This window comes from Nicotiana tabacum, chromosome 2, assembly GCF_000715075.1.
Source record: "Nicotiana tabacum cultivar K326 chromosome 2, ASM71507v2, whole genome shotgun sequence".
Lineage (NCBI taxonomy): Eukaryota > Viridiplantae > Streptophyta > Magnoliopsida > Solanales > Solanaceae > Nicotiana > Nicotiana tabacum.
This window is the reverse complement of record NC_134081.1, coordinates 27382979-27405878: the sequence shown is the minus strand read 5'-3', so window position 1 is coordinate 27405878 and position 22900 is coordinate 27382979. Positions and strand designations below refer to the sequence as shown.

At 40.7% G+C, this 22900-nt stretch overlaps 1 long non-coding RNA gene and 1 other non-coding gene across 4 annotated transcripts; both read right to left on the bottom strand.

Moving 5' to 3' along the window:
• Positions 1-897: 897 nt before the first annotated feature.
• LOC142174333 (small nucleolar RNA R71) lies at positions 898-1004 on the bottom strand. The gene has a single exon (XR_012703592.1). It is a non-coding gene; the product is annotated as a small nucleolar RNA R71 (small nucleolar RNA).
• A 9193-nt stretch (positions 1005-10197) lies between these two features.
• On the bottom strand, positions 10198-21070 carry LOC107798369 (uncharacterized). 3 transcript variants are annotated; one of them, XR_012699727.1, is made up of 6 exons: positions 20708-21070; positions 19545-19613; positions 18660-18719; positions 12412-18152; positions 11235-11323; positions 10198-10461 (listed from the first exon to the last, which is right to left on the bottom strand). It is a non-coding gene; the product is annotated as an uncharacterized LOC107798369 (long non-coding RNA). The 3 variants fall into 3 exon arrangements; XR_012699726.1 differs by having other exon boundaries at positions 11235-11303; XR_001650886.2 differs by lacking the exons at positions 10198-10461; positions 11235-11323; positions 12412-18152 and having other exon boundaries at positions 18534-18719.
• Between the last annotated feature and the right edge of the window lie 1830 nt (positions 21071-22900).

Sequence of the window (22900 nt, the reverse complement as noted above, 5' to 3'; positions counted from 1 at the left end):
ACTGTATTTTCATTACGTGATATTTAGTTAGGAAACATCCAAATTGTTATTTAAATATTTCTAAATATTGATTGCGTGAATTTGTCCGAGTCGAGTAGCTGTGTTAACCGAAATATATTTGCTACAACCGCTTAGTCCTTTTTATATGGCATAGTTGGGCGTGATCAAATTTTGGTATCGTTGCCGGGGAATTAATGGTGTTATTAATTGCAGCTAAAAGAAGTGCTAGAATTCTTAGTGTAGTCAATATTCTTCATTTTAAACTAAATACATTGAAATTCTAACGTTTGTAGTCTTGGGTGTTATAGGTGCATGCCTAGAAACTCCTCAAGAACTGGTGAATTGTTCGAAGCATTATCAGATCCTGAAAAAGTTTTCAAGGCACTGAATCGTGCAAACAAGAAGGGCAAATAGCAAAAGAACTCAACAGGGCAAATCGAACCAGACATGGATGACAGAATAGAAAATTCAAACAACAGAAACAATGCAAATGACCCAAACAATCAGGGTGTGGTGCCTCTTGTGCCAGAAGCAACATTGTATGATTGGGCACAACCCACCGCCGAAAATCTAGCAACCGCAATTGTAGTCCCTCAGATACAAGCGGAATCATTTCAAATCACAAATAACATGCTACATTTGTTGCAGAACAAGGGACTGTTCTCAGGGTCTTACATTAAAGATCCTCAGCAGCATCTGAAAAATTTCCTCTCAATATGTGTCACGCAAAGGCAACCTTATGTGACACCGGAAGCAATAAAGTTGTTATTATTTCCATTCTTGGTGATGGGAGAGGCTCAGACTTGGCTTAATTCACTCCCTATAAACTCCATCACTACTTGGGAGGAATTAGTCAAGCAATTTTTGAACAAGTTCTACCCACCCAATAAGACTACCAAACAAATTGATGAGATATTGAGCTTCAGGCAGAGACCAACAGAAACACTATAAGAAACGTGGGAGAGGTTCAAGGGTATGCTGGTTAAGTTTCCACATCATGGCATTCTAGATCAGATGTTGGGGCAGAGGTTCTACATGGGATTGGCAGACAACTAAAAGGACAATGTGGATGCTTCAGCAGGTGGAGCATTTTTTAGCAAATCATTCAGAGAATACAAGATCCTACTTGATAAAATAGCTCAAAACTTAGGATGGATGACAAGAGACTCTACGATCACTCTTGTCGTTCACTCAGTGGCTTTGGACCCAAACAACTCCATAGCCAAAAATATGGCCTATGATGACACAAATGAGTATCCTCGCTAAAAAGATCGATGAATCATTCCAGAAGCAACAGGTACACATAGTTGACGCGACTAATGGGGGCTTATGTACACCATGCATTAACCAATCATATGTATGCTCTTGGAGTGCGGAAAGTGACAACCAGCACTATCAGGAAGATATGAACTATGTGGCCAACTATGGAGGACAGAGGCAAGGTGGTCAGAATTAGGGGCAACAGAATCAGCAATATAGACCCGCACAAACGCAGTACAATAATAGCACCAATCTTGGAGCTATGCGACCACAGGGTCAAGTTGCACCGTACCAAAGGCAACAGGGATACAACCAGCAAAATCATCAGTTAGCTTATCAACAGCCTCAAAAACAGCAAATAGTGAGACAAGATGATGGGTTGTCTGAAATTAAAGGAATGCTGGAACAATTGATTGGGTCCAATGGAAAAATGCAAGAGAGAGTGGACGCACGCGAATCAGCGATAAAACGCATTAAGATTCAATTAGGACAAATATCAATGGCTCTGAATAATCGCCCCTAAGGAACGTTACCTGCAGACACACAAGTCAATCCAAAAGAGCAGGGCCCTAAACAACTTATGGCAGTGAGTCTAAGAAATGGTAGAGACCTAGATCTAGAGCAAGAAATTGCTCGCGAAAGCCGACCAACTAAAACACTTGTGCCAGTACCCATTGAGGTAGATGATTCAACAAGGTTAACTTAGGTGCCGATACAACATGCACAAGAGAGCACAAGAAAAGAAAAATAGATGGCGAAGGAGACTGAGGTAGCACAAGAAACGACAGTAGAAGCAGTGCCTGAGCAGGATAAAACTCAAATCACAGGAAGGAAGCAACCTCCAGCACTATTCCCACAGAGATTGGCCAAATATCAGAAGGATGAGCAGTATAAGAAATTCATGGAGATGTTGAAACAAATCCAGGTGAACATTCCACTGATTGACACCTTGAGTGAGATACCTGGGTATGCCAAAATGATGAAGGATTTGATGTCTCGCAAGCTCGACTTTCAAGACTTGGCCAATGTTACACTAACCCAGACCTGTAGTGCTGTTGTGACGGGATCCATAGTTGAGAAGTTGTCAGACCTAGGGAGCTTCACAATCCCATGCACAATAGGCAGGTATGCTTTTGCTAAAGCATTGTGTGATTTAGGGGCAAGCATAAACTTGATGCCCTTGGCTATCTACAAAAGTTTAGGCATTAGAAGAGCAAGACCCATATCCATGTTACTACAGCTAGCCGACCGGATAGTGAAGAGGCCATCAGGTATCCTTGATGATGTACTAGTGTAGGTTAGAAAGTTTGTGTTTCCAGCAAATTTTGTCATTCTGGACTGCAGGGTTGACGAGGAGATTCCCATAATTTTGGGAAGACCATTCTTGGCCACTAGGAGAGCTCTAATTGATTGTGAAACTGGAGAGCTAAAAATGAGACTGAACGATGAAGAGATAACATTCAATGTGCAGAAGTCTGTGCGGCGACCAAGTGAATTTGCTAACTACTCTCTAATAGAAGCTGTGGATGTAATTTTGGAGGAGGAAGATGAGACTCTGAATGCTAAAGACCCTCTAGAAGCCTGTCTCATGAACTTAGAATAAGTAGATGGAGAGGACTTGGCGGAGTGGGTGTTGGCTCTTGAAGGACAAGGGTTCTGGAAAAGAGAGCTCGAATTTGAGTCTTTGCACTTAGAAGAAAGAAAGACTCCTCCAGCTAAGCCATCGATCGAAGAGCCACCACAGTAGGAACTAAAACCACTACCACCTCATCTCAGGTATGCTTTCTTAGGACCTAACTCAACTTTACCTGTTATTATCTCATCTGGTTTGTTAGATGTGCAGGAAGACCAACTTTTGCAGGTATTAATAGAGTGCAAAACTGCAATTGGTTGGACCATTGCAGACATTAAGGGTATCAGCCCGACCTTCTGTATGTATAAGATTTTACTAGAAGACGGCCACAAACCTTCTAGAGAACATCAAAGAAAGTTGAACCCAACATGAAAGAAGTCGTGAAAAAGGAAGTGATAAAGTGGTTAGATGCGGGAATCATTTTCCCCATCTCCGATAGCAATTGGATTAGCCCAGTTTAATATGTGCCAAAGAAAGGTGGAATAACTGTTGTGCAAAATGAGAACAACGAGCTGATCTCACAAGAACAGTCACGGGATGGCGAATTTGTATGGACTACAGAAGATTGAACAAGGCCACCCGAAAAGACCATTTTTCCTTGCCGTTCATTGATCAAATGCTAGATAGATTGGCTGAGAGGTCCCACTTCTTCTTTATGGATGGATACTCGGGGTATAATCAGATCTCTATTACCCCGGAAGATAGAGAGAAAACATCATTCACCTATCCATATGGCGTCTATGCTTTTCGAAAAATGTCGTTCGACCTATGCAATGCACCCGCCACATTTCAAAGGTTAATGATGGCCATCTTCACGGATATGGTTGAAGACATAATGGAAGTCTTCATGGATGATTTCTCAGTGGTGGGAGACTCGTTCGATGACTGCCTAAAGAATCTAAAAAGAGTGCTGAAAAGATATGTGGAGACCAATCTGGTGCTCAACTGGGAAAAGTGTCATTTCATGGTACAGGAAGGTATAGTCTATGGGCACCTAGTGTCAAGTAAAGGCATTGAGGTGGATTGTGTAAAGGTTGATGTGATAGAAAAGTTACCACCACCCACTTCCGTCAAAGCAATAAGAAGTTTCCTTGCCACGTCGGTTTCTACAGACGGTTTATAAAAGATTTCTCCAAAATTGCTAACCCCTTGTGTAAACTGCTTGAAAAAGATCACCCTTTTGTTTTTTCTAATGACTGCAGGGTAGCGTTTGAGGAGTTGAAGAAGAAACTGGTGACTGCACCAATCATAGTGGCACCCGACTGGGGGCAACCTTTCGAACTGGTGTGTGATGCAAGCGACTATGCTGTGGGAGCAGTTCTTGGGCAACGAGAAGGTAAAGTCATGCATCTGATATACTACGCAAATAGAACCTTGAGCAGTGCCCAACTGAATTACACAGTGACAGAGGAGGACATGCTAGCTGTGGTGTTCGCATTTGATAAATTTAGGTCATACCTGATAGGCTCAAAGGTAATTATTTACACTGATCATGCTGCCCTCAGGTACCTAATTGAGAAAAAGGAGTCAAAGTCGCACCTAATTCGATGGGTGCTACTACTACAAGAGTTTGAGTTGAAAATCCGGGACCGAAAGGGAACAGAAAACCAAGTTACTGATCATTTGTCCAAGCTTGAAGGAGCGGAAAAGAAGGTTGAGGCGGTGGAAATCATGGAGACTTTCCCAGATGAACAACTCTTAGCAACGAGCCTCGAGGCTACACCATGGTATACAGATATTGTAAATTACCTGGCAAGCGGTATTGTTCCCTATGACTTGTCTCCTATGCAAAAGAAAAAAAAATTCATGATTGTCGCATGTATTTATGGGATGAACCATTTTTGTTTAGGATTTATCTTGATAACATGATCCGAAGATGCATTCCCTAGATAGATCAATCTTCTGTTTTACAGGCATGTCATGCTTCACCGTATGGAGGACATTTTGGAGGTGTAAGGATAGCGGCTAAAGTGTTGGAGTCAGGTTTTTATTGGCCGACGTTGTTTAAAGATGCACACTTCTGTGTGAAAAGTTGTGATGAGTGCCAACAGACGGGGAATATTTTCCGTCGACATAAGATGCCCATGAACCAAATTCAAGAGGTGGAAGTATTCGATTTATGGGGAATCGACTTTATGGGACCATTTGTCAGCTCATATAACAACAAGTACATACTTGTAGCGGTGGACTATATCTCGAAATAGGTAGAAGTCGTAGCACTTCTAACAAATGATGCAAAGGCAGTTATTGGTTTCCTGAGAAAGAACATCTTCAACCGATTTGGCACTCCAAGAGCTATCATCAGTGATGGGGGCACCCACTTCTGCAACTGAGCCTTTGCAAAGTTATTGGAGAAATATGGCATTCGCCATAAAGTTGCTACTCCATATCACCCACAAACAAGTGGGCAAGTTGAGGTGTCAAATAGAGAAATCAAGAGTATTTTAACCAAAACTGTAAATGCTACTCGGACTGATTGGGCGAGAAAATTGGATGATGCGCTATGGGCTTACCGCACTGCATTCAAAACTCTGATTGGTATGTCATCGTATAAATTGGTGTTAGGAAAGGCATGACACTTGCCGGTGGAGTTAGAGCATAAAGCCTTCTGGGCGTTACGATAATTAAATTTGGACTTGAAGGCCGCTGGAACTAGTAGAGTCACAGAGCCGCATGAACTTGACGAGTTCTGTTACCATGCTTTTGAGAGTACAAGGTTATATAAGGAAAGAATGAAACTGGTGCACGACAAAAACATTTTGAGCGAAATCTTAAGTTGGGAGATGTGGTATTATTATTCAATTCGAGATTGAGGTTGTTTTTGGGCACATTGAAGTCAAGATGGTCAGGACCATTCCGTGTGCTAGAGATTCATCCCACTGGAGCCGTTGAGATTGCTTCAGAAGACGGTTCTCGCAAGTTTAGAGTCAATGGTCACAGGTTGAAACGTTATTTGGGCATGGATGAGATGAAAGTAGTATCGGTGACTCAATTGCTAGAGCCAACAATGTTGAGCGAGCCTTAAGTCGATTGCATGCGTCCTGCCGCGACGTTAAATCAGACGCTTCATGGGAGGCAACCCATTGTAATGTTGTATTCGTCATGCCGTGACGTTAACTAAGACGCTCATTGGGAGACAACCCAATTCGTTTTTGATTTTTAGCGTAATTAAAATTTTTCTTTTCGTTTGTAGGAACTAACATATTTGCAGGTAATTCTGGCGGATCGTGTACTGGACCTTGCATCGCCACGTCCCCAGTAAATTAGGCCAGGCAGAAAGCCTCGCGTCGCCAGCATTATTTCTTGTGTGAGAGCTCGCCTCGCATGTGTTACATCGAGGTGAAACGTGCATACTATCTTGCGCCGCACGCCCCACATCTCGCGTTGGAGCTCGCTTCGCACGAGGTATAGCGCGCCATTAGCCTCGCGTCGCCAGGTAAGTATTTTTTTTCGATTTTCTTTTAATCCTTTTGTTTTGTTCCTTTTAAAACCCCTCCCTTAAAACATAAACTAAACGCCTCAAACATCACTCATAACAATCTCACACACTCACGCCTCAAGAACCCTCCCTCACAAACCCTTTGAAGACAAGCATTCTCTACTCTTTCCTTCACCTGCAACATTAATTCAAGGGCAATCCTTCCTCTTAAACATCTAAGGTATGATTTCTACATCCATTCTTTGGCAATTTCGAATTGGGTGAATGCATGTCATTGGATACAAATTTTTGGGGTTGTTCTTCATTGTAACAATGTGTTTGTGTGTCCCAACCACATGAACCCCATAGGAATGATATTGTTATTGTGTGAACAAGTGGTAGCACGGAACTTCCAAGCCGATTTGGGAGGGTGAGGCAATCCCTCATCCCTACAAGCACTCCCATGGTACTAGTGCATGCTAAGTGTTTGTCATAATTCCTCAAAGGCAATCTTTGTCCCCATTGGAGCTCGAGTCTCCGGGATTATGAGACTAGTACTATGTAGCCGTGCACCACTTTAAAATTTTAAGTGTGAGGTGGCTCACTGGTAGCCCGATGCTTCGAATTTTGAGGAAGCACCCATGTGTCATTGCTTGATTTTCATACTAACAAAAGATGAGGTGAAGTCTGTGTAACCTCGAAAATTATGGAAAATCATGTGTTGAACTCTTAAATGTGGGGTCGCAAGACCATGTTTTGAATGTTGCAATGCGTCCTAAACCGATTAATGATCACTTGTGTAGATATAAACATGCCTCAAAGGAAGGACACCGGTAAAGGCAAGGCCACATCCACTGCTCCATCTAAGGCTAAGGCTTCCTTCGCACCTCTACCGAAGAAGAGAAAAGGAGGTGAAGCCACTTCAAGTCAAGTTGAAGGACTGCAAGCAGTGGCAGCTATAGCAGCCACTCGCCCATAATCTCAAGGACAGAGGGAGTTTGGACTCAAGACCATATCTCCACATGTCAAGGACTGGTACAAACGTTGCAAGCCGAGACATATACATCCGGAATCTGCTATTCATGAGCGTCGCCTACAAGCCAAGTACCAAGCAATTTGGAGAGGTATTAATGAGTTAGGGCTGAGTTATGTGTTCAAAAATACCTGGGATATCAATGTCAATCTGGTTCGAGAATTTGATGCCGGTTTTGAGTTGGTGCCCATTCGAGGAAGGTTGATAGATTTTTCAGCCTTAGCAATATGCAATTTCTTAGGTGCTCCAGATGTTCCTCAAGAACCCTTGGACAATTTCATCACCCGTCCTACATATCGAGAACTGAGACACACTCTTTGTGGTGTCAATTCTATGGCGGCGTGGGTTCGGGATAAGAAAACCAATCGTCATAGGAAATTCACCAAGAAGAAGATGAGGGCAGAGGCTCAAGTATGGCTGAAATTGATTAATACATGGCTCCTACCTTGCAATCATGACACTCTTATTAGCCGTGAGAGGAGGTGTGTGCTATATTTCCTCATGACTGGCCAGAGGGTGAATGTGGGTCATTTGATCCGCTACCAGATGACTCAAGTGAGAACTAGTAAGAGAATTGATTAAATGCCCTTTGCAAATATGTTCACACAGTATTTGAGACAGGAAGAGGTGGGGGAGGAGAAAGCTTTCGATCACATCATTGATCAGCCCCTACGAATAATGGACATTACAAGCGTCCGAGTTAAGGAGGAGACTGTTATGCCAATAATGACAGGTGCCGAGCGCAATACTCGCGATGACAGCTTTATGGCCCATATTTATGGGATGATGGACTTGCAGCTCCTGATTGGGGGACGTTCGGCCACTACAGAGGAGAGAGCCATATTGTAGGAGCGTTTCCCGCTCAATGCTCATGCTCAGCAGCTGGTTAGGCTTGGTGATGACTACAAACTCCCAGAGGATGAGGATGTCAATACACCTGAGCAGTCCGAGGCCGAGTCGGAGCAGTCGGATGATGATGATGATGCTGATGAGGAGGAGGAAGCAGAAGAAGAGGAATGGGCAGCCTTCGAGGATGAAGGCGATGATGAGGCTTGATGAGGGAGTTTTCATACACCCTACTTGTTATTTTTCTTGTTTTATTTATTTGAGTATGCACTGAGGACATTGCATGAAATAAGGGTGGGGTGGTAACTTGTAAATATTAGTCTTCTTTTAGTTTTTTTTATTTTATATAATGCACTAATTTGTTTTAGTTAGTGTCGACTTAGATTTTTTAAAAAATGATAAAAATGTGTAGTGTCATCTTGCTAAGTAGAAAAATTGGAATCTTCCCGATGATGGATCTCTTAGACAGTTTTCTTAAGGGAATTAAGTCTAAAGAAAAAAAAAGATTTTCTTTGTAGGTAGTGTAGTAATTCCCCCTTGGTTTTTCTTTGTACTGCGGTTCTTTTCCAAGGGTTTTAGTGGAATCGGGTGTAGTTAGTTTTAATTTTTAGGAGTAGAAACCACTAGGCTATGAATTGAATTGTAGCGATATCTCTTAACTTTGTTATACCTTGAGAATAGTGAGTACTCTAGTTGTGATGCTTAGGCTCAATGTTTGACTCTAATATAAATACCTTAAATCGTAGATTCTTAAATTTGCTTAACTGCTTTGACTAGAGTGTCGTGATAAAACCAATCCTAAGTGAGTTATGTGCAATGTTTGTGTGAGGTTTGCATGTATTCTGTGTATTGCAGTTGATGTCTAGAACTTGCCCCATGTGTATGCGAAGCAAAATAGTAGTCTTGTTCAGTCTGAAAAGTGATAAAGGCGTTTCTTTATTGGGCCAGATGTATATAGTTTACCCGCCTAAATGTCATATAACGTAGTTAACCCCTTTGAGCTTGTAATCATGTTTCTTTGGTAACCACATTACAAGCCTTACCCTTTGTTTGAATTGACCATATATTTGAACCTTGTCACCTCTCATGGGCACTTGTATTGTGATGAATTATGTAAAAGTTACAGTGTGAGGTGGTGGTTTGGCTTTTGATGAAACAAATAGAATAAAGAGAAAAGTGCATCGTTTTGAAAAGAAAAAAATATATATCAATAAAAGCCACTTGGATTGAAAGAAAAAGAAAAAAATATACATATAGTTGTATTGTATAAAACAAAATAATTCTTGATGGTGGTGGCTAGTGATGTAATTGTGCATAAAGAAGTATAGGGTAATATACATTGATATGAAGGTGGAGTTTTGGTTTGACATAAGTATGCTCTTGAGTGTTGAAGTATATGTATTAAAGTGCTTAAGGGAGGTGTAGTCATTCATATCTAAATATATCCTACCCGACCCGTAGCCTACATTACAACCAAATAAAGTCGTACTTGATCCTAGATTGAATGAGCTCGATTAGTAGAGTATTATACTATGGGCAAGCCTATGATGCATCATTTATGGGAGGAGAAGGATCATTCTAGATTTGTCTGCGAAGAAAAAAATAGGTTTCATAAATGGTACATATGCCAAACCTTCTCATACCTCTTCGCTATACGAACCGTGAGAACAGTGTAATAACATGGTGATTAGCTAGATTCTGAATTCTTTAGATTCTAACATAGCACAAAGCATGCTTTATTCCAAATCTGCCAAAAGTCTTTGGGATGAACTGAATCAACGATATGGTCAATCTAATGGTGCTAGGATGTATGAAGTACAAAAGAATTTGAGCTCAATTTCTCAAGGTTCCTCTGATGTCAGTGGTTATTTTAATAAGGTAAAAAGGCTATGGGATGAGATGGAATCTGTCATGACCCCAATTTCCCCTCCGTAGGATGTTATAATGGCACCTAGTCTCTAAGACTAGGTAAGCCTAACAATTTGCGGAATAAATAAAATAATAAAATGAACTCCAATCTCAACGCTTGATATATAAATATAAAAATGCAAATCCATAATCACAGCTCCCAAAACCCGGTAGAAATAAGTCACAAGCTTCTAAGAATTTATTCTGAGTGTCTCAATACATCAGAGTCAAAAGAGAAATAAGGAAGACAACATAATAAGGATAGAGGGGGACTCCGAGGTCTGCGGACGCTGGCAGATGTACCTTGAATTCTCTGTGTACAGCTAGTTCACTGATACCTGGTCCGATAGGAAGTACCTGGATCTGCACAAAAAGATGTGCAGAAGCGTAGCATGAGTACACCACAGCGGTACCCAGTAAGTGCCAAACCTAACCTCGGTAGAGTACTGACGAGGTCAAGTCAGGGCCCTACTAGCTTAAGAGAAAAGTAAGGCAGAAGATATAATAATATTTTTGAAATGACTGAGGATTTAAACAATAAGAAGTTTCAGAAAATATCAGCACAATAAATAGAGGTAAACAACAGGGGCACTCTCGAGGTACCGCCTCTTAGTCCCAAAAGTAAATCTACAGTACGGGGGATCTCCCAAGGAACCGCCTCGTAATTCCAAAAGAAAATATGTAGTATAGGGGAATCTCCCGAGGAACTGCCTCGTAATCCCAAAAGTAAATATTCAGTACAGAAAAATCTCCATAGTAAACGCCTCGTAGTCCCAAAGTAAATATGCAGCAGATAGCCGAAGGAACAATGAATTTACAGCAAGAATCTTACAATTAAAAATTTAATTCAAATCAAGAAAAACAGGTAGTTCAACTAAGCATGTTGCACAATTTGCAAGTAAGAGTTAAGGCACATAGGCATGCGATACTAGGCTAAACATGATCACTACATATGCTAAGGCAACTCAGTAAAGGAATTTAAAAGAAGACAACTCAGCAAGAATCGAAATTTTCTACAATTAGCTTGTGTACGCACTCGTCACCTCGCGTACACAGCGCTCACATATCACAAATGGTTACAACAGTACCAAACCCTAAGGGGATTTCCCCCACACAAGGTTAGACAAGTCACTTACTTCAAATCTCGCTCAATCAATCGATAAGGATGCCTTTCCCTCGATTTTTCAATTCCAATCGCCTCGAATCTAGCCAAAACAACTGCGTACTATAAATACAACTATATAAAATTAATTCGAACAATAAAATTATGATCTTTACGAAAAAATAATAAGTCAATCCGAGCCCGAATCTTGGAACACGACCAAAAGTACAAAAATTCAAAAACTCATTCAACGACGAGTTCAACCATACCAATCATCAAAATAAACGTCCAATAAATAGACATAGAAACCATTTAAGAAAGATAGAATTAGGGAAAACTAAAATAACAAAAAGCGAGAAAAGTGAATCAAGCCATCAGACAGAGCCATTCAAAGATTTCCAACTCTATCCATGTCAGATTTCTAGGTTCACACTTAAAATTGTTTTGTTTCTTTTTCTTTTATTTAATCCTACAACCCAATTGTGTGTTGACTTGCCTCTCCAGTTTCAAATTACTCCAGATCATTTTAATACCCCAAACAAACCAAGCTTAAGCTCACATTCTTATGGATACTATACTAAAATATGCAAATTAATAAAGAAACTCATTTTAACAAACATGCCAAGCATCCAACTTGATGACAACAACTCTTTAGGATACTGAGATACTAAATTCATTAATGCTAAGTTCCAGACTTTTAGATTTTAAAGAATAAAGAGATTTCAACTCCAATGGTAGTCTAAAACCAACTTCACATCAACTTTAATAGACTAGAAAAGTAAAATAGTGATAAATTAACTTTGCGGCAAATATGATGAATTCATTTTTACTTGAAGATTGTAAAAGGCCGATTGAGAACTTTTAACTCATATAATCCATGTTCAAATCATAAATAAATAAAAAAATAAGTAAACACATGGACGATATCTTTTTTTTAGTAGCTTTTTAATAATAAAGAATCATATGAATATCCTCTCCCTATTTGACTAAAAACCAAATCAAATGCAAATTCAACACAAAATAAGTTCACTCGATCCTAATATAAATTCATAGATAAGAGTATATGAGATGCCGAATACAGTGAACAAAACACTAAGAAAACTAAACAAATCTCAACAATTATTGTAACCTTAATCCATCTTTTGATGGCTCTTCTGAGACTAGATTCACTTCAAATATGATTAAATGAAGAAGAGAAAAAGGAATTGAACCTGCTAAGCCAAGACTATCTTTAACACCAATAGAATAGTCACCAAATAAAAGATATTGCCTCCAAAATCCAAACGAAAGAGAAACGGCAACAAAGATGAACACGAACCGCAATCGGAACTCACGAACGGCAGCTAGAAAACTTCCGACTCCAACCTCGAACAAAACTTATAACATATTCGACTCAATCAAATTCCATATTTTGGAAATAAATATCGGAATCAAAGGAAGAAGCAGAAGCGTATTTTGTCATATTTTTATTTTTTGATTTTTTCTGAAATCTAAATGAAACTCGAAAATCTAAAAATGGAGACTAAAAGAAGAACCCGCTTTTCTCTCAACGCTAGATTCTGTCCCAATTTGTTTTTTCTTCTCTCTAAAAAATCTGAAAGAGATAATAATAATATATAGGTCTCAAGAAGATTCAGTGTTTTTTTCCCCAAGCCTTCCAATCCGAAAATTTCTTATTATTTTATTCCAATCTTAATTTTTCTAACTTTCACTAGTTAATGTTGAAATGACCTACAGACTTTCAAATCAATATCCAGGCACGATCCTAAGACTAAAATTACCATACGGAGCTATTGGAACCATGAAAAATATATTCCAGAGTCGTCTACACAAAAATCACACTACGACCAACTCTTTCAACTTAAACTTTTAACTTAGAGACTATGTGTCCCATTTCACTCCGAACCAAAACCAAACACCCCGACAAGTTACACAACCAAAATATAGCATAGAGGAAGCAACAAATGGTGGATTGAGGCTAGCACTCTCAAAACAACCGACCGGGTCGTTACATCCTCCCCCTCTTAAACAAACGTTCGTCCTCGAACGAGTATAGAGACATACCTGAAGTGGTAAAAAGATGAGGATAACAGCTACGCATATCATGCTCGGTCTCCCAAGTTGCCTCCTCGACCGGATGACCCCTCCACTGTACTTTTACTGAAACAATGCTCTTCAATCTCAACTTTCTAACCTGTCTGTCCAGAATGGCCACTGGTTCCTCAACGTAAGATAGATCGTTGTCCAACTGGACTAAGCCGAAGTCTAACACATGAGATGGATCGTCGTGATACTTTCCGAGCATAGAAACATAGAACACAGGATGAACTATAGTGAGGCTAGACGGTAGTGAAAGTCTGTAAGCCACCTCTCCAAACCACTCAAGAATTTCAAAAGGCCCCGATATACCTAGGGCATAACTTGCCCTGCTTTCCGAACCTCATAACACCCTTCATGGGCGAAACCCGGAGCAAGACCCGCTCACCAACCATGAATGCAACATCACGAACCTTCCGATCCGCATAATTCTTCTGTCTAGATCGGGCTGTACGAAGTCGATCCTGAATTAATTTAACCTTTTCCAAAGCATCCTGAACCAAGTCTGTACCCAATAGCCTAGCCTCACCCGGCTCAAACCAACCCACTGGATACCGGCACTACCTCCCATATAAGGCCTCATACTGAGCCATCTGAATGCTCGACTGGTAGCTATTATTGTAGGCAAACTCTGCAAGTGGCAAGAACTGATCCCAAGCACCACCAAAATCCTTCACACACGCACAAAGCATATCCTCTAATATTTGAATAGTGTGCTCGGACTGTCCGTCCGTCTGAGGGTGAAAATGCTGTACTCAACTCTACCCGAGTACCTAACTCACGCTGTACGGCTCTCCAGAACCGTGATGTAAACTGTGTACCCCGGTCAGAGATGATAGATACCGGTATTCCATGAAGCCTGACAATCTCGCGAATGTAAACCTGAGCTAGTTGCTCCGAAGAGTAAGTAGTAACCACATGAATGAAATGAGATGACTTGGTCAATCTATCCACAATCACCCAAACTGCATCGAACTTCCTTTGAGTCCGTGGGAGCCCAACAACAAAATCCATAGTGATCCGCTCCCATTTCCATTCTGGAATCTCTAAATTCTGAAGCAATCCACCCGGTCGCTGATGCTCATACTTCACCTGCTGACAATTTAGGCACCAAGCGACATACTTCATTATGTCTTTCTTCATCCGCCTCCACCAATAGTGTTGTCTCAAGTCCTGATACATCTTCGCGACACCTGGATGAATGGAGTACCGTAAACTGTGAGCCTCCTGGAGAATCAACTCACGTAATCCATCTACATTGGGCACACATAGCCTCCCCTGCATCCGTAATACACCGTCATCCCCAATAGTGACTTTCTTTGGCATCACCAAGTTGAACCGTGTCCTTAAGGACAAGCAGATGGGGGTCATCATACCGATGCTCCCTGATACGATCATAGAGAAAAGACTAAGAAACCACACAAGCCAAAACTTGGCTCGGCTCGGAATCATCCAATCTAACGAACTGGTTGGCCAAGGCCTGAACATCCAAGGCTAAAGGCCTTTCTGCTATTGGTAGATATGCTAAACTGCCCAAACTCTCCTATTTGCGACTCAGGGTATCGGCCACCACATTGGCCTTCTTGGGATGATAAAGAATGGTGATTTCATAATCCTTAAGCAACTCCAACCATCTCCGCTGTTGCAAATTAAGATCCTTCTGTTTAAATAGATGTTGTAGACTCCGGTGATCGGTATAGACCTCACAATGGACACCGTACAAATAATGCCGCCAAATCTTTAAGGCATGAACAATAGCTGCTAACTCAAGGTCGTAGACCAGATAATTCTTCTCATGTACCTTTAACTGTCTGGACGCATAGGCAATCACCCTACCATCTTGCATCAACACTACGCCGAGACCAATACGCGACACATCACAATACACAGTATAAGACCCTTAACTTGTAGGCAATACTAATACTGGGGTTGTAGTCAAAGCTGTCTTGAATTTTTAAAAGCTCTCCTCACACTCATCGGTCCACGTGAACGGAGCACCCTTCTGGGTCAATCTGGTCATAGGTGCGGCAATAGAAGAGAAACCCTCTACAAATCGGTGATAATACCACGCCAAGCCAAGAAAACTCCGGATCTCCGTAGCTGAGGATGGTCTGGACCAACTCTGCACTGCCTTAATCTTCTTCAAATCTACCTTGATCCCCTCGCACGAAACTATATGACCCAAAAATTCCACTGAATCAAGCTAGAATTCACACTTTGAAAATTTTGCATATAACTTCTTTTCTCTCAAAGTCTGAAGCACAGTCTTCAGGTGTTGTTCATGATCCTCCCAACTCTGGGAGTACACCAGAATGTCTTCAATAAATACAATGACGAATGAGTCAAGATAGGGATAAAATACACTGTTCATCAAATGCATAAATGTTCCTGGGGCGTTGGTCAACCCAAAAGACATCACAAGGAACTCGTAATGACCATACCGAGTCCTGAAAGTAGTCTTCGGGATATCTGGCTCCTGAATCTTCAGCTGGTGATAGGCTGAACGCAAGTCTATTTTTGAGAACACCCTGGCACCCTGAAGCTGATCAAATAGGTCATCAATATGTGGCAATGGGTACCTGTTCTTTACTGTAACCTTGTTCAACTGGCGGTAATCCATACACATTCGCATAGAACCATCCTTCTTCTTCACAAATAAGACAGGAGCATCCCAAGGTGACAAACTGGGCCGAATGAACCCTTTATCAAGTAATAGCTCCTTTAACTCGTTCAGCTCTGTTGGGGCTATATAATAAGGTGGAATAGAAATGGGATGAGTGCCCGGTAACAAAATCAATGCCAAAGTCAATATCTCTGTCAGGCGGCATGCTCGAAAGATTGCTGGAAATACGTCTGCAAAATCTCTCACTACCGGTACTGACTTGACAGTAGGAGTATCAACACTAACATCTCTTACATAGGCCAGATACGCATCACACCCCTTCTCAACCATTCGTTGAGACTTAAGAAATGAAACAACCCTGCTAGGAACATAATCTAAGGTACCTCTCCACTATAGCCATGGTAGACCTGACATAGCCAACGTCACCGTCTTGGCGTGACAATCAAGGATAGCGTGATAGGGCGACAACTAGTCTATGCCCAAAATAATATCGAAATCCACCATATTGAGCAATAATAAATCAGTTCTGGTCTCAAAACCACTTATAACAATCAAACACGACTGATACACGTGGTCAACAATAATAGATTCACCCACGGGTGTAGATACATAAACAGAAGAACTCAAAGAATCACGGGGTACGCCCAAATACGAGGCAAAATAAGATGACACATAAGAATAAGTGGAGCCTGGATCAAATAAGAGTGATGCATCTCTATGACAGACCGGAACAATACCTGTGATAATAGAATCAGATGCAACTGCCTCCGTCCTAGCAGGAAGGGCATAATATCTAGCCTGGCCTCCCCCTCTAGGGCGACCTCTACCTGTCCGACCTCCACCCATAGTTGATTGTGCTGGTGGAGTGGCAACTGGTGTAGTAATCATGGGTTGAGAAGCCTGATGGCACTGTGGAATAGTTGGGTCCTGAGAGTTCTATGGAGGCGCACCCCTCCTAAGTATGGGGCAATCCTTCACCATATGACGAGTGTCGCACACTTAAAACAAGCTCTCGGAGGACGTGGCTGCTGCGATGGCCTCGGGTCTGATCAACTGGACTGGCCACTGGAATCACCCCGTACAGGAGGCACACTAGACATTGGTGGTGCATAATAAGGATCCTGGGCCTAGGAGTGGCCGGAGTTCCGCTGGCGGCTGGAAGTGCTGAATGAACAGTGCGACTCCCATAACCCCTACCTTGACGACGCACGAGAACTGTTCTACGTGCGAGAATCTCAATTTTCAATTAACTTCTCTTTCTTCTCTCTCCCGGATCTGTATACCCTCCAATCTCCTAGCAATTGACACCACCTGCTAGTATGCGATATCCATCTCCAGCTCTAGGGCCAAAATGAATTTGATACTAGGGTGGAGCCCCTCAATAAATTGACGAACCCACTCTCGAACAGTAGCAACCAAGGCTGGTATATGCCTATCCAAATCACTGAATCGGATCGCATACTATGACACGGTCATAGAGCCCTGGCACAACTGCTCAAACTCTACGTGTCATGCATCTCTAAGACTCCAAGGAACATATTCCCTCAAGAACATATCGGAAAACTGAGTCTAAGTGAGTGAAGCTACCTCAGCTGGACTATCCAACACGTGTGCCTGCCACCACTGGTAGGCCGCTCCTCTAAACTGGAATGCCGTGAAAGAAACCCCACTAGAATCCACAATACCCATAGTTCGGAGGATGCAGTGACATTCTTCAAGAAAACCCTGAGCATCCTCTAAAGCCAAAACGTTGAAAGTGGGAGGGTGGTACTTCTTGTACCTCTCGAGCCTGAGTTGTTCCCCCTCCGAAACTGCTTCCCTAACCTCGAGCTGAACTGGGATAACTGGCTGCACTGGTATAACCTCTGGGGCATGGTCATCCTGGCCCTGTGGCTTTGGGGTACGGGCGGTGGGAGTCTGTGCTCCTCCCCCGGCCTGAGATGTGGCAGGAGCAAGTGAAATCAACCCTGCCTGAGCTAGAGTGCCAAACATGCTCAAAAACCGGGCAAGAGTCTCCTGAAGTGCAGGGGTAGTAACAGGCGTCTCAAGTGCCTACTCTCCAACTGGAGCTACTGGTGGCTCCTCTACAGCAACTCGTGCAGGTACTCTGGCTGCACCACGTGGTCTTCCTCGGCCTCTGGCTCGGCCTCTGCCCCGGTCCCGGCCTTTTGCGGCTCCAACAGGGGGTGCGGGTGTCTGATCATCAGATCCAGTTGTGCGTGTCCTCACCATCTATGAGAGAATAGAAAGACAATGGTTTAGAATATCGAAGTCAACAAATGCGCACGATAAGGAATCAAAGAAGTGAACATTTTCCTAATAGTTCCATAGCCTCCCGAAGATAAGTACAGACATCTCCGTACCGATCCGCGAGACTCTACTAAACCTATTTGTGACTCATAACACCTATGAACCTAGAGCTCTGATACCAACTTGTAACGACCCCAATTTCCCCTCCGTAGGATGTCATGATGGCACCTAGTCTCTAAGACTAAGTAAGCCTAATAATTTGCGGAATATATAAAAAAAATAAACTGAACTCCAATCTCAACACTTGATATATAAATATAAAACTGCAAATCCACAATCACAACTCCCAAAACCCGGTAGAAATAAGTCACAAGCTTCTAAGAATTTATTCTAAGTATCTTAATACATCAGAGTCTAAAGAGAAATCAGGAAGACAACATAATAAGGATAGAGGGGGACTCCGAGGTCTGCGGACGCTGGCATATGTACCTTGAAGTCTCCGTGTATAGCTAGTTCAATGATACCTAGTCGGATAGGAAGTACCTGGATCTGCATAAAAAGATGTGCAGAAGCATAGTATGAGTACACCACAGCAGTACCTAGTAAGTGTCAAGCCTAACCTCGGTAGAATTGTGACGAGGTCAAGTCAGGCCCTACTGGCTTAAGAGAAAAGTAAGGCAGAAGATATAATAATATTTTTGAAATGACTAAGAATTTAAACAATAAGAAGTTTCAGAAAATATCAGCACAGTAAATAGAGGTAAACAATAGGGGTACTCCCGAGGTACCGCCTCGTAGTCCCAAAAGTAAATCTACAGTATGGTGGATCTCCCGAGGAACCACCTCGTAGTCCCAAAAGTAAATATGCAGTACAAGGGAATCTCCCGAGGAATCGCATCATAGTCCCAAAAGTAAATATGCAATATAGTGGAATCTCCCGAGGAATCGCCTCATAGTCCCAAAAGTAAATATGCAGTACAAGGGAATCTCCCGAATAAACGCCTCGTAATCCCAAAGTAGATATGCAGCAGATAACCGAAGGAACAATGAATTTACAGCAAGAATCTTACAGTTAAAAATTTAATTCAAATCAAGGGAAACAAGTAGTTCAACTAAGCATGTTGCACAATTTGCAAGTAAGAGTTAAGGCACGTAGGCATGTGATACTAGGCTAAACATGATTACGACATATGCTAAGGCAACTTAGTAAAGGAATTTAAAAGAAGACAACTCAGCAAGAATCGAAATTTTTCATAATTAGCCCGTGTACGCACTCGTCACCTCGCGTACACGGCGCTCACATATAACAAATGGTTACAAGAGTACCAAAACCCAAGGGGATTTCCCCCACATAAGGTTAGAAAAGTCACTTACCTCAAATCTCGCTCAATCAATCGATAAGGATGTCTTTCCCTCGATTTTCCAACTCCAATCGGCTCGAATCTAGCCAAAACAACTTCGTAATATAAATACAAGTATATAAAATTAATTCAAAAAATAAAATTACGATCTTTACGAAGAAATAATAAGTCAACCCGAGCCCGCATCTCGGAACCTAACCAAAAGTACAAAAACCCGAAAACTCATTCAACGACGAGTCCAACCATACCGATCAGCAAAATAAACGTCCAGTAAATAGACATCGAAACCATTTAAGAAAGATAGAACTTGGGAAAACTAAAATAACAAAAAGCGAGAAAAGTGAATCAAGCCATCAGACAGAGCCATTTAAAGATTTCCAACTCTATCCATGTTAGATTCCTACAAATTTAAAATTGTTTTTTTTTATTAATCCTACAATCTAATTGTGTGTTGACTTGCCCCTCCAGTTTCAAATTACTCCAGATCATTTTAATACCCCAAACGAACCAAGCTCAAGCTCACATTCTTATGAATACTATACTAAAATATGCAATTTAATAAAGAAACTCATTTTAACAAACATGCCAAGCATCCAACTTGATGACAACAACTCTTTAGGATACTGTGATACTAAATTCATTAATGCTAAGTTCTTGCCTTTAAGATTTAAAAGAATAAAGAGAATTCAACTCCAATGGTAGTATAAAACCAACTTCACGTCAACTTTAATAGACTAGAAAAGCAAAATATTGATAAATTAACTTTGCGGTAAATATGATGAATTCATTTTACTTGAAGATTGTAAAAGGCCGATTGAGAATTTTTAACTCATATAATCCATGTTCAAACCATAAATAAATAAAAAAAATAAGTAAACACATGGAGAATATCTTTTGTTTTAGTAGCTTTTTAATAATAAAGAATCATATGAATATCCACTCCCTATTTGACTAAAAACTAAATCAAATGTAAATTCAACACAAAATAAGTTCACTCCATCCTAATATAAATTCATAGATAAGAGTATATGAGATGCCGAAAACAGTGAACAAAACACTAAGGAAACTAAACAAATCTCAACAATTATTGTAACCTTAATCCATCTTTTAATTGCTCTTCTGAGACTAGATTAACTCCAAATATGATTAAATGAAGAAGAGAAAAGGGAATTGAACCTGCTAAGCCAAGACTATCTTTAACACCAATAGAATAATCGCCAAATATAAGATATTGCCTCCAGAATCCAAACGAAAGAGAAACGACAACAAAGATGAACACGAACCGCAATCGGAACTCATGAACGGCAGCTAGAAAACTTCCGACTATGACCTCGAACAAAACTCAAAACATATTCAACTCAATCAAATTCAATATTTTGGAAATAAATATCGGAATCAAAGGAAGAAGCAGAAGCGTATTTTGTCGTATTTTTATTTTTTGATTTTTTCTGAAATCTAAATGAAACTTGAAAATCTAAAAATGGAGACTAAAAGAAGAACCCGCTTTTCTCTAAACGCTAGCTTCTGTCCCAATTTTGTTTTCTTCTGTCCGAAAAATCTGATAATAATAATATATAGGTCTCAATAAGCTTCAGTGCTTCTTTCCCCAAGCCTTCCAATCCGAAAATTTCTTATTATTTTATTCTAACCTTAATTTTTCAAACTTTCACAGATTAATGCCGAAATGATCTACGAACCTCCAAATCAATATCCGGCCATGTTCCTAAGATTAAAATTACCATACGGAGCTATTGAAATCATGAAAACTATATTTCGGAGTCGTCTACACAAAAGTCACACTACAATCAACTCTTTCAACTTAAATATTTAACTTAGAGACTATGTGTCCCATTTTATTCCAAATCCAAAACCAAATACCCCGACAAGTTACATAACCAAAATATAGCACAGAGAAAGCAACAAATAGGAGATCGGGGCTAGCACTCTCAAAACGACCAGCTGGGTCATTACAGAATCTCTCGACACCGACTCTTATTGTGCGTGTGAGTGTAACTGTGGCTCAAAAGATAAGAAAATCAAAATTAATGCAGTCTTGATGGGGCTAAATGAAGCTTATAGTAATTCTAGAGGAAACATTCTTATGATGGAGCCTCTGCCCGACATCATTAAAACCTATTCGTTGATTATTTAGGATGAGAAGCAACGAGGTATACATAATGTTCCTACATTCCAATCTGACTCCGTCTCTTTTTCTGCTAGGACAAGTTACAATCCAATAGCACCACAATCTGCCAATCCTAATCAGAGATACAATTTCAGCAATCGCACTAATCAGTATTTCAGCAATCCTACTAATCAGAATTTTGACTTCAGTAATCGGACAGGCAATGTTGATCCTATAAAGCAATTTTACAAGTATTGTAAGAAAAATGGGCATTTAATAGAAAAGTGTTATAAGCTTCATGATTTTCCCCAAAATTTCAAGTTTGGCAATAAGAATATGAGGATTGTTGCTAATGTGTACTCTTCTGCTGAGCCAAAATCTGATTGTGCTTCTGATAGTGCTCTTCCTCCAAACACAATTACTAGGGCTCTTTCTCCAAACACAATTACTATAGAACAATACCAGCAGATCATGAATATTCTTCAAAATGTCTAGGTTGATGATCCACAAAATCAGTATGTCTCTGCTACAGCTAATTTTGTAGGTATACCTGCCTATTATTCTCTCTCAATTTACCATAGTTGTACTTGTCTAAATAGTGTGCTGAATTCTAATACGTGGGCTTTAGATTCTGGGGCATCAGATCATATGACCTCCAACAAATCATTACTCACCAATTTGACTAACCCATCTATCACGTATCTTGTCACTTTACCTAATGGGTAGAAAGTAAAAGTCACATCTACTGGCACTGTTAAGATCAATCCATATGTTACTTTGTCCAAAGTTCTATATGTGTCTACTTTCAAGTATAATCTGATTTTCGTTCACAAACATTTAGTTGACACTTCTTTTCTAGCGTTTTTCACACAATATGCATGTTACTTATAGGGGCCTTCACCGAAGAAGCCATTGGAACTTGGTAAGGTGCCTGAAGGGCTCTACTTGATCAATCCTAGATCTTCCTCAATTGCAGAACCACACTCTGGCTCAAATTCTATTTCTTTTACTATTTCTGTTCCTATCTCTGTTCATGTGAATACATTAAGTGTAAATAAGTCTCATGTTTTGTGGCACAATAGATTGGGACATCTCCCGCTATCAAAATTGCAGAAAATAGAATGTTTGGATGTTCCTTCTTGTGATAAACAACCTTTTTCTTTGTGAAAATTGTCCTCTTGCTAGACAACAACGACTTCCTTTTTCTCATAGTGAGTCTTATGCTTCTCATGTATTTGATCTTA